The sequence below is a fragment of the Macrotis lagotis genome, chromosome 1 (genome assembly GCF_037893015.1).
Source record: "Macrotis lagotis isolate mMagLag1 chromosome 1, bilby.v1.9.chrom.fasta, whole genome shotgun sequence".
Classification (NCBI taxonomy): domain Eukaryota; kingdom Metazoa; phylum Chordata; class Mammalia; order Peramelemorphia; family Peramelidae; genus Macrotis; species Macrotis lagotis.
In genome coordinates this window covers 812,104,673-812,116,593 of record NC_133658.1, presented here as the reverse complement: position 1 = coordinate 812,116,593, position 11,921 = coordinate 812,104,673, and positions in this window count along the sequence as shown.

Genomic DNA, 11,921 nt, shown 5'->3' with positions numbered 1-11,921 from the left:
TATCTTTAAAGGAAGTTAGGATCAAGCAAAACTAGGTTAACTCCTATTTGTAACTAAATTTCCTGTGTATAACAGTATGACAGAAGGCAAGTCAAAATGTAAATTGTTATGATCTAAGAAACTCCAGAGTTTTAGTGTCTATGATGAAAAGATGACTAGTGATCTGATTAAAATGTTATGTTAAGAAGTTCCTTTATCAGAAAAGGTCTCAACAAGTCACCTGACTTGGAGAGGACTTCTTGGGAACAGACTCAAAACGTTCAAAAGGACATCAGAAGTCTCCAGAAGAAAGAAAATTGGACCAGAAGTTGATGTTATATTTTAATATATCTGACATTTAATTGTATGGGGTAATCACCAGAGATTGCCCCCTTTTAATCTCTGTAACCTTCCCCTTGATTCAGTAAGTGTGTCATTCATCCTTGTGCCCTCTCCTTATATAGACTTCATGTTGTGGCTCACCTGTTACCAGAACAATATGAGCAGAAAAACTTTTCTTACTTGCTGAAATACAGGGCAAGGAAATAGACATGTAAGAGAAAGAAAGAAAGTGAAAAATTGTTAACTAAATTTGAGAAATTGAAGAAAGGCATAGAAATGAAATTTTCTATGATAAAAAGAGGAGGAATTATGATAAATAATTAGGTTTAATTTCTATATTAATTATGGGAAGTTGAGGAAAGTAGTTTATATCTTACAGAGAAAGAGCTAGAGAAGATGAGGAAAGGAGCTATAGTGGTAGAAACTGAGGAATACTGTCTTATAGATGTAAATCAAGCTAATTTATATTTTACTGAAGACTTGGGGGATTTTTCTATAGAGAGAGAGGAAGGGGATGAACTGGAAGCAGTAGTCAAATTCACACATCTGGGTTAATCCCTTTCAAAGACCAGACTACTGGTTTGTGGGGAAGAGGATGTTTGATAAGGAATTTGAACCCACTTGTGGAGAGAACTGGATACTTCTGATAGGTCTTTGACCTTGGCAATACCCAGTCAGTTGGGGACAAGGGAGGAATTTGTATTTCTAGATAGAAGATAAAAGGTTCTGATTTCATGAATGTCATGTGCCCATTTCTATTATGGACACCTGTTCTTAAGGATGTTTTACTTAAAAGGATCCCCTTTGATCCACAAATGATGGTTCTGAGTTCTTGATAAGGTGCTTGTGTTTTACACTCAGGAAGAGGAGTCTTCCTGACTTTAGACCCAATGGACCATACACTGCACCATTTAGTTGTCCCATAAACACATTTATTTAGCATTTAAAGCTCTTCACCTGACTTTTGTTGCCTCCTCAGTCTTTTAACACATTACTTCCCTCCCACACACACTTCTCCAGCTTTCTTCATACATAATCCTCCATCTCTCATTTCAATGTCTGACAATTCTCATTGCCATCTCTTAGAGACCTTGACTTACTTAAAGACTCAATTCAAGTACCACCTCCTCCAGAAGGTCTCCCCTGGTTGCTCCAGATGCTCCCTTCCCCTAAATAAATGCTTCTTGACTATCTAATGATCATAAAAGCAAATGTGAGAAATCATTGTAGTTTTTGGTTTCCACAGGATATGAGAGGATGCTGTTAGGAGTTCACAGATGTCTGTCAGAACAATACATTACAAAGGCAGCTGTGTCTATACTACTGATTAGGCTGAAAGACACAAACCTTTGTGTAGGAATGTGGAAGTAAGACAAAAGGAAAGATAAAAGAATTGACCTTGACCAATAACCAAACTGGAAGAGTTCTTCTAGACCAACCCAAAGACACCTAAACCGAGATTAGGCCAAAGCCAGTTCAAACCAGTCAGGGGTCGACCTAGGGTCTCTGACCTTTAATAAGGATGAATGGTTTATTAGCTTCAAGCATATTAAATTATATACTCCTTGTGACGATTGAGGCTGATAAGCATAATATGCATTGTATGACCAGGAAGGGGGAGACATATTAAGGAGTGAAATGGAGTGGGTGTATTGATTAGATTGTACCCCTGACCTATCATGATTTGGAAGGAAAGGAAAAGACATTCTAAACTGTATATAAGATTGAACATTGTCACAATTCAGGGCTGTCCTTGGGGGAGTACCCATTTTCCTTCTGGGAATGTTAAATGATCCTTCTGTCACTCCAGATTAAGTTTCATTATTAAAAACCAGGTGACCCCACTTTGGAAAAAGAGTTATGAGCATTATTTCTAACACAAAGAACTCTAGAGAGAGGAAAAAAGGTGGTTGAAAGATCAGATAGTCCCATCATCTCATTTCAGAAATGAGGAAATAGGGATTCAGGTAAAAGGTTTACTCCATACAGATGTCATCTTCTCCATAAAATCTTCCCTGCCCTGGCCTTTTTGTTGTTCCTCCCTGGTGCTTTGCCATCTCCCACCTTCATGCCTTCATATAAAGCTGTCCCTTATGCCTGAGACATATGCCTATTTACTTTTGATTTTTCAAATTCCTATTGTTCTTCAGGACAAGTCATTTTGCCTATGGAAGTTTCAGACTCTGCTTATTTTTCATCATACCACAAAATTTTTCTTATAAAAGCATCACTTTCTACAAGAGGTCTTGTAGACCATTCTCAATTTGAACTAAGGTCCTCTTGACTCCAATCAGTGCTCTATTCACTGTGCCACCTAGATGCCCCTATCTTTTCTGATTCCTATCAGGTGCTAGCACCCCCCAAGTTACCTTATAATTATTATGTATGTATTTATTGTCTCCCATGATAGAATATAAGTTTCTTGAGGGCAGGAACAGTTCAAGTTTTTACTAGAACTCAGATCAGAGCCTGTTGCAAATGAATACTTAAGGGTAAGAAGATGGATGCATCGTTGCTAATTGGCACTAATCTCACTCTATTCAAATTTTCCAAGAACTCTGTCCAGACCTCTCTTTTGCCTCCTTTGGTGGATCACACTTATTTGTGTATATATATATATATATATATATATATATATATATATATATAGATAGATAGATATAGATATAGATATAGATATATAGATATATAGATATGCATATATATGTATAATAATATATATGTGTATTATGTATACATATATATTATTATACATATATATGCATATATATATATATGTATCACAACTTCCAAAGTAGAAAGAAAGCTCCTTGGGGACAGAGACTAGGACATTTTTCACCTTGAAACCCCAAGAGGCAAGCATTGGGTCCTAAATAAATGTTTATTGTTGTTCAACAGAATAGCACAAGTCATAAACTATATTCATGGCAGATCTGGAACCTGCATCATTGGAATCTTGATGCTTAATCCAAGATTCTTTTCCCTTAAACCATTCAGCCTCTCCACTTGATGGAAAGGCCTTCTAAGTCTTAATAACTTTGAGCTTCCTAGAAAGTAATCATGGACTAGTACAAAGAGTATTAGAAAGGCTTGGCCGCTTTGTCATTTTTGAAATGGGGATCACAATATGTACATAACCTTGTTCCCAAAGGCCACTATAAGAAAATCACAAAAGATAAATTCAATATTTCATAAAGTATAAAACAATCCAATGAGATAACAAATGAAAGCATTCTGTCACTATAAATATAGGGTGATCTAAGTGTAAGCTCATATTATGACTTCACAAATTCTGTCAAAAATGTAAATAATTCTATATTTGCTTTTTTGAATATCCATCAACTGGATATGATGGCTAGAGTCTGTCATTCCAAACTATTATACTATCCTTTCTTCCTATGTCAGGCCTTTGAATATCATTTGAATATCCACAGATGATCTCAATAGTCAGAAAACAAACCCATCCTCAGTAATTACATATATATAACAGACCCTTGAACTCAAGCCCATTTCCTCTCCAACAATCCATTAAGGAATTCATAAGGGTCAGAAGATGAGACTGAAGCATGTGATGGGTGAGCATCAGCCTGAAGCAAGGTTGTCTGAAAACACTTGAACTGGTCACCTTTTTAATGGCCTCATTATTTTTGTTGAGAGAGGTCATATGTCAACACAAGAAAAAGTCAAGAAGGGTTTGTTTGCAGCCACCTAGATGAGCAGAAAGGGAGGAGGATGAGCTCTGTACAAGGACAGAAGAGGCACAATGGTGGGCAGTGAAGACTAGGGGATTCAGGACTCCAGCTATTTAGGTTACTTTCTCTATACAAGGACATGTCACAATGCCTGGATGAGTCTCAGATTCCATTTATTTTTCATTATACAGCAAAATCCTTGCTATGCTCCCCACCCATGACTGGAGATCAGAGCCCCATAACCATGAAAGCATAATACTAATTGATGTGATATAGTTGTGGGAGTCAGAGAGAACCTGGAACTCTGACAACCTGACTTTTGGGGGTTTATTTCCTATATTTCTTTCAAAATATAGAGCAGGGCCTCACGTCACACAGCCTTAATCAATTTTGGATTGTATTGAATTATAAAACAAAAGAAAATGGAATAAAAATGTTAAAAAAAACTAGAAGAACCATTACTAACAGCTAGAAGCAGAGTGGAGGCTCTAAGAGGGCTTCAAGGGTGTACTTGAGATCAGGGGACTGATTTTGTCCAGATTACTGGTGGGGTTTTATAAAGTATTATAGCTTTCTGTGTGTACCTGTGTATGCATTGTGTCAGTGTGATTTGGATGTGGCCAACCCTGCCCCCAGAGCCCAGGTCTTTGCCTCAGTTCCCCATCCCCTCATTTTGCCTTGACTTCTCTGTGTACATTCAGTTGTGCCTCTGGAAGTATGCAAGTCCAGGAAAGCAAACACTGTCATGTTGTTTTCTCTTTGTATTACCAACACCTAACATAGTACCTGGCATTATTTTTTTCTAGAACTAGAATTTCACTGATATGAAGAATTTCCAGCAAGGAAACTCCCTCTATCAATGCAGTCTAGCAACTAGTCTGCAATTTATAAGCTCAGAGATTTGTCTGAGGCATTAAGAGATTAAATGAATGGCACAGGGTCATACAACCATTTTGTCTCAGTGGTAAGATGTGGCCAGATCCCAATGTCTGATGCACTTTCCATTTCTATCTGATGCAGAGTGGTGATTTAATTAATATACTTTTTCTGAATGAATGACCTCACCTAGCACTAAGCCTCTTCAAGGCAAATTTTAAGGACCTTGTGTGGTGTCTATAGTTATTTATGAAAGTGTATCTTCCACCAAAGTCCTCCTCTGATGTGGAGGTAACCTAGGGTTCTGTAAGCTATGCCAGGAGAGTGCCTTCTATTAAGCTGTCAAGTTGGAAATTCCCTCAGAATGGGTCCCAAGTGATGGTCTAGTTATCTGTTGTCCAAAGACTATCCTAACTATATTCAAAGACTTGTTTCCAAACAGGTAGTAAGAATATCTCCTAGGGAATAAATGGCTGAGATCTGCATCTGTGAAATGAAGATACTGAAGAATCAGTGGAGCTTCTATTTGCCATAGATTTTATACTTAAGGAGGGCAGGGGTTATATCTTATCTCCACTCTCTCTCCCCCTGCACCTAGCCAAGTACTCACCACACAGGTTCTCAAGATTTATGTGTTAAACTTATTCACATGTCCAAAAGGGAGTATATTCCTCTGACTTCTAATTATTTTATCTTTTACCTCCTTTCTAATACCCAGCCTAACATCCTCTAGATTTTAGACTTCAGGAACCCTCTGGTCTCTCATTTACAATAACTTTGTCTTTAGATTAGATATGAAAAGCTTAGGAACAAATGAAATCATAGTATCCCATTACAAAGAGTTTTTACATGGTTACCATTGCATTCATTCAGACACTAATTCTACAAATGAATGTCAAGCACTTTCTACATCCATGAGTACTATATAAGACACTGGGATATATACACAGATAGTCAATCAGTCAGTCAATTAATGAGAAATTACAAAGCCCCTACTATGTTCTAGGCACTGCTGGGAATATACAAAAGCAAAAAATAAAAGCAGTTCCTGTCCTCCAAGATTATCTATTCTACTGAAAGGGGAACACAGATAAGTAAGGACCAAACATAGGTAACTTCCTTTGCAAAGGCATAGCAGTAAAAAAAAAAAAAGGACAAAGGCATGGCAGTGCTTACAATATACCAAGTACTGGGGTGTACCTAAAATCACACTAAGAAATAATAGAATTTTATAACAGTTTAAGGTTTACAAACTATAAATAACACAAACATCATTTTTTCAAAAGAATGGAAGCTAAAGGAAGTTAAATGAGTCCTCAAAGATAATAAATAAAAGTTTAATATTTCCATCTGCAAGTTCTAATATGGGGCATATGGAAATCCCTCCATCAGTCTGATGACTTAAATATGTTGAGGGCAGTTAAGTACTCACTTATTTTCTCCTTCCTATCTTTGGTTCTAGCTTCTCATTAACCATTTTTGCTTTATCCTTCCTAGGTTGAGACATCAGTCAACAAAACTGGAATATTTACCTAACACTCAATAAATATTAAAGGCTTACTATGTGCAGAGTCTTATCCTAGGTGCTTTGGAAGATAATTTAAATAAGGCACAGTTTCTATCCTCATAGAAATTATAGCCTAATAGGATAAAAGCCTTGGACAGCTAACTCAATTGCACAATATCATATCACAGCACCCACATGTGCATGCTGAGCTTATTCAGATGCCTCTGGTTTCTACCTAGAATTCCATAGAATTCCAAAGAAGAATGGAACCAAGGAATTGAAAAGAAGTGTGCAGATCTGTGACTGTGGGGAGGCTGTCACAAGCAATTAAAAACCCAAAAGATTGGATTAGTTTGTGTCACAATGCCAGTTAGAGATTTGCCCCTGCAGCATGCCAAAAACTGGTCTAGGAAATCCTGCCCAGAGAAATGCAATCCAACATTTCTGGCAGAGGAATTCCCCAACTGCCTTTTCTCTCCAACTTTCATGGACATCTGTGGATTCAAGCTGGTGGCTTAGAAAATACTGACAAGTAGGATGCCATAAATACCTGGATAGGACTTATCACCTAATGTAGAGCTTGGATGGAGAAAGCTTGCAGGGTGAGGTTATGAATTCCCAGGCTATGGATACAAGAGTTGATGCATTTTGGTGAGGCAATGCCTTCCATTTTTTTTATTGAGACTTAAACTCCAAGAATTTTCCCTAATAATAGTATTTAGTCCACTTGATTAAAGACATTGTGGATCAGGAAGACAACAGAGGACTAGTGAATGGGAATTCCATCCTTAGATCATGTATAGTATGCTCTGCCAGCTGTCAAACTATGTGGAGAGGTTTGGCAAAACACTTCTGGATGTGTGTAATGTTATGAAATGAAATGACCCATTCTCTACTCAGAAGTATGCTGGTAAAGATTTCACAACTGGATCTCCAAGAGGGGAAAATGCACCCATGACATATTTTTAAATTTAATCTATATTATTAACAATTTATCCATCATTGTGTTATCTAGACACATAATAAAACAATAAATCAAGCCCTGATTTGTAACATTTGCCAATTCCTAAAGTTTAAATATTCGCACTGAAAATTTAACAATCAGCTCTCTCAAGTCAGTCCACTCTAGCTTCAGGACACCTGTCTTTATTCAAAATATTAATAGGTATCACTTTTTCCAATGTTAACCATGTACTTTTTTTGATTGGATACTGAGTCACCAGGGGGAATGTATACAAAAGAGTCACATAGCTAGAATGTGTCTGAGGCTGGATTTGAACTCTGGTCTTTCTGACTCCATTCTATCCACTAGTTGTGCTAATGAAATGGGGGCATAATGAACCAATTTATGTTTAGATTTCTGAAATATTCCATATGAAGGAGTCTATATTTTAAATCCTTGACTGAGCCAAGGGGAATACAGCCAAGGTAAAGGGCTAGACTTTTTCTTTCTCTAGGGTTCAGCAAAGCTATTGGTGTTCTCTGGGTCAGAGAGAGACCGTTCTCATCCAGAGTCAGCATAGAATCATGAGGACTGTATACCATATTCTTTCTGAAAGAGGTGACTACAGGGTCAAATATATGTTCTTCCTATTTAGGCTAACATAAAACCAGAAATAGAGCATACAGTGATACTGGATACACTGAAAGTCTCTCTTAAGAACTTTGGGATTGATTGTACAGCATGAGAGACACTGGCACAGGACTGTCTAGCATGGCATGCCCTCATCATGAGGGTGCTACACTCTATGAGAAGGATAGAATTGAAGCAGCTCAAAGAAAATGTGACATCTATAAATTCAGAGTACCCACCTCAGATGTTCACATGGACTATTTGTGTCCAGCTATGGTAGAGCATTCTGATCTCTATTGGACAGATCAGTCAAACTCATTGTAATTTGCCTCTAACATAGTGATGTCATTGTGGTCTTCAATAGCAAAAGACAAAAACCAAACCAGAGTATTGCAAATGGAACAGCCAAGGCTGTGGCCTTGTGAGTTTTAAAAGGTCAAAGATCTAGAGAGTGACCATAACTCAGTGCTTGGACTACCTATCATAATTTATGGGGAGCCATATATGGTTCACTAACACAATCCTAGACTAACAGAAGATTGGCCCTGAAAGTCAAGATAATGGCAGTTTTGTTTTGTTTTAGGGCAAGGATATGGGGTTAAGTGACTTGCCCAAGATCACACAGATAGGTAATTAATTATTAAGTGTCTGAGGTTGAATTTGAATTCAGGTCCTCCAACTCCAAGGTTGGTACTCTATTCACTGTACCACCTAGCTTACCCCCCAAGATATTGGGTCAAATAACAAAGAGACACCCTCTATCCACTGGCTATGCTACACTGAGAAATGAATGTGGTGGAGGAAAATGCTTTATAGTAACTACTTTTAGTCTGAACTGATCATATTCAAAGACAGAGGTAGTATTTAGGAAAGGGTAGTATATTAGAAAGACATCTGTGTTGGAGGGAATCATTTGTACTTCTGTTCTTGCTATATCTTCTCAGTGAATATCTCTTTTAAAAAACTAATTGGTTTGCTTGATTAAATGAAACTAGGGCACTAATCTCATTTGCTTGATACTGGGGAAAACACACCAGAATAGATGTTTGGGCCAATATTATTTTGTTATAAATCCCTCATCTCTTGAGGGGTACCCCAAGAATTTATAAGGATAAATGTAATCTTGATCTAAGAACCCAGCTTGCCAATGCAAATAGAAATTAGACTAAAGATATCTAGAGTATATAAGAGCTATACTAAAAAAAATAAGGAAATGAGAGAGTTTAGATCAGCTAGACATGGAGGGTTGTTAGTCACCCAGGAACTTGGACTCAATTCAATAAAATTCTACAAAGGAGTCTTCTCACCAAGCTCCTACCAGTTCTCACTAGAGACTGTGCCACTAGAGACTGTGCCCCAGAGGATTTAGCCCCTTCAACACCAAAATTCCCATCATATGGCTCCACCATCTTGCTTAGGGAATGCCTCACATGATGCACTACACTTCAGATCAGTCCCAGTTCCAGCTCCATTTCACTCCACTCCCTGGGCTTTTCACCAGCAGCCATGTTGCTGCACTCATGCCAATTGAGAAAAGAGATAAAAATAGTAACAATTATTAATAATAATAGCTAACATTTATATAGAACTTTATGGTTTTCAAAATGCTTTATTTCTTAAATTTATTTATTTTGAATTTTACAATTTTCCCCCCAATCTCACGTCCCTCCCCACCACCCCCACAGAAGGCAGTCTGTTAGTCTTTACATTGCTTTCATGGTATACATTGATCTAAGTTTAATGTGATGAGAGAGAGATCATATCCTTAAGGGGAAAAAATAAAGTATAAGAGATAGCAAAATTACATAATAAGATAATGGGCTTTTTTTTTAATTAAAGGTAACAGTCTTTGGCCTTTGTTCAAACTCCATAATTCTTTCTCTGGATACAGATGGTATTCTCCATCGCAGATGTCCCAAAATTGTGCCTGATTGTTGCACTGATGGAATGAGCAAGTCCATAAGGTTGATCATCACCCCCATGTTGTTGTTAGGATGTACAATGTTCTTCTGGTTCTGCTCATCTCGCTCAGTATCAGTTTATGCAAATCCTTCCAGGCTTCCCTGAGTTCCCATCCCTTCTGATTTCTAATAGAACAATAGTGTTCCAATCACACACACACGCACACACACACACACACACACCCCACAGTTTATTAAACCATTCCCCAATTGATGTACATTCACTCAATTTCTAATTCTGCATAATGCTTTATTAAGATTATTTTGATTTTCATAACAATTCTGGGAAATAGTTGCTATTATCCCTATTTTGCAGGAAACTGAAGCAAATAGATTGTGACTACCCCAAAGTCACATAGCTAGAGTATGTCTAAAGTTGAATCTGAATTCAGGTCTTCCTATTCCATTCTATTTTCTGCATCACCTATTTGGGCAATCTCAGAGATAAGACTCATAATGGAATGAGGGCATATTAAGCCAATTGTTGGTTATATTTCTGAAATATTCCTTATAAAAGAGTTTATATAGTCAATAGTACCATTTCTGCTAGAAAAGATGTGTCAATCTACCTCCTATGACTCCACATCCTTAAAGGTTAGACTTGTCTTCATTCTTGTATCTCTACCACTTAACATGTAAGAAATTAATAATTTTTATTACTTCATTCATACATGTGGTTATAACATGTTATCCATGAATACATGTAGTATTCATTCATGTGACATTAGAAATGTATAAAGCAAAACTTTGTTGTTGTTGTTGTTGTTGTTGAGTCATTTCAATCATATCTCCCTGACCCCATTTTCTTGGCACAGATACTGGAGTGGTTTGTCATTTCCTTCTCCATCCCATTTTACTGATAAGGAAAGTGAGGCAAACAGGGTTTAACCTGCCCAGAGTCACACAGTAAGTTTCTGAAGTTGGATTTGAACTCATGAAGATGAGTCTTCCTAACTCCAGACCACGCTCTATCTACTGTGCCACCTATTTGAATGGGAACATATAAAGGACAACTTTCTGGAGAATGCAGTATTTGAAATGGACTTTAAAGAATAGGAAAGAATTCGAAATTCAGAAAGAGAGAAGGGCATTCTGGACATAAACACCAGAGCAAGATGACTGAAACAGGGAAGCTCAGATCATGTTCAGAGAACATAAATGGAGAAATATTACTCAAGGATAGTGTAGAGAGATAAGTACCAGGGGTGGCTAGGTGGTACAGTGGATAGAGCACTGGCCCTGGAGTCAGGAGTATCTGAGTTCAAATCCAGCCTCAAACATTTAATAATTACCTAGCTGTGTGGCCTTGGGCAAGCCACTTAACTCCATTGCCTTGCAAAAAAAAGAGGGAAAAAAAGAGAGGGATAAGTACCAAGAGGAAAGACTGGAAGGTAGGGTGGTACAATATTATGAAAATCCATGAATGCCATAACAAAAGGTTAAAAATTATCAACAATATGAAGTCATTTAAGAATTCTATGCTAAGTAGCAAATGATCAGACCAACTTAGGACAAAAATTACTCTGGCAACAAGAAGAGAAACAAATTAGAGCATGAAGAGTGCAAATACAGACAAACTTATTAGGAGTCTTGGGTACATTAGCCCAGACAGATGGTGATAAATAGGATTGTATCAGTGTGAATAGAGAGAAGAGGACAGATATGACAAGTGTCATGGAAGTGAAATTGATAGGATTTAGCAAGTGATCAGAGTTTTAACTAATTTTTTTTATTCTTACATTAACAAATGCTAGCTAAAATAAGCATTTCCATAAACAAAGTAGTGAGAGAAACAGAAAGAGAATTGTACTGTAAACTGTGAAACGCTATTGTGTTTTGCTTGGTTTTCTTTTTAACTAAATAATAAATTCAGTATGTTATTTTAAATCTGTCCTGGTTTTCTGTGATTTCTTCTGGCAGCCTCCTGTTCTCTTCTGTTTTATTTTCTTTTTCAAATCTCAAGGATTCTCTTTCCCTTTTGTGGTGGGGGA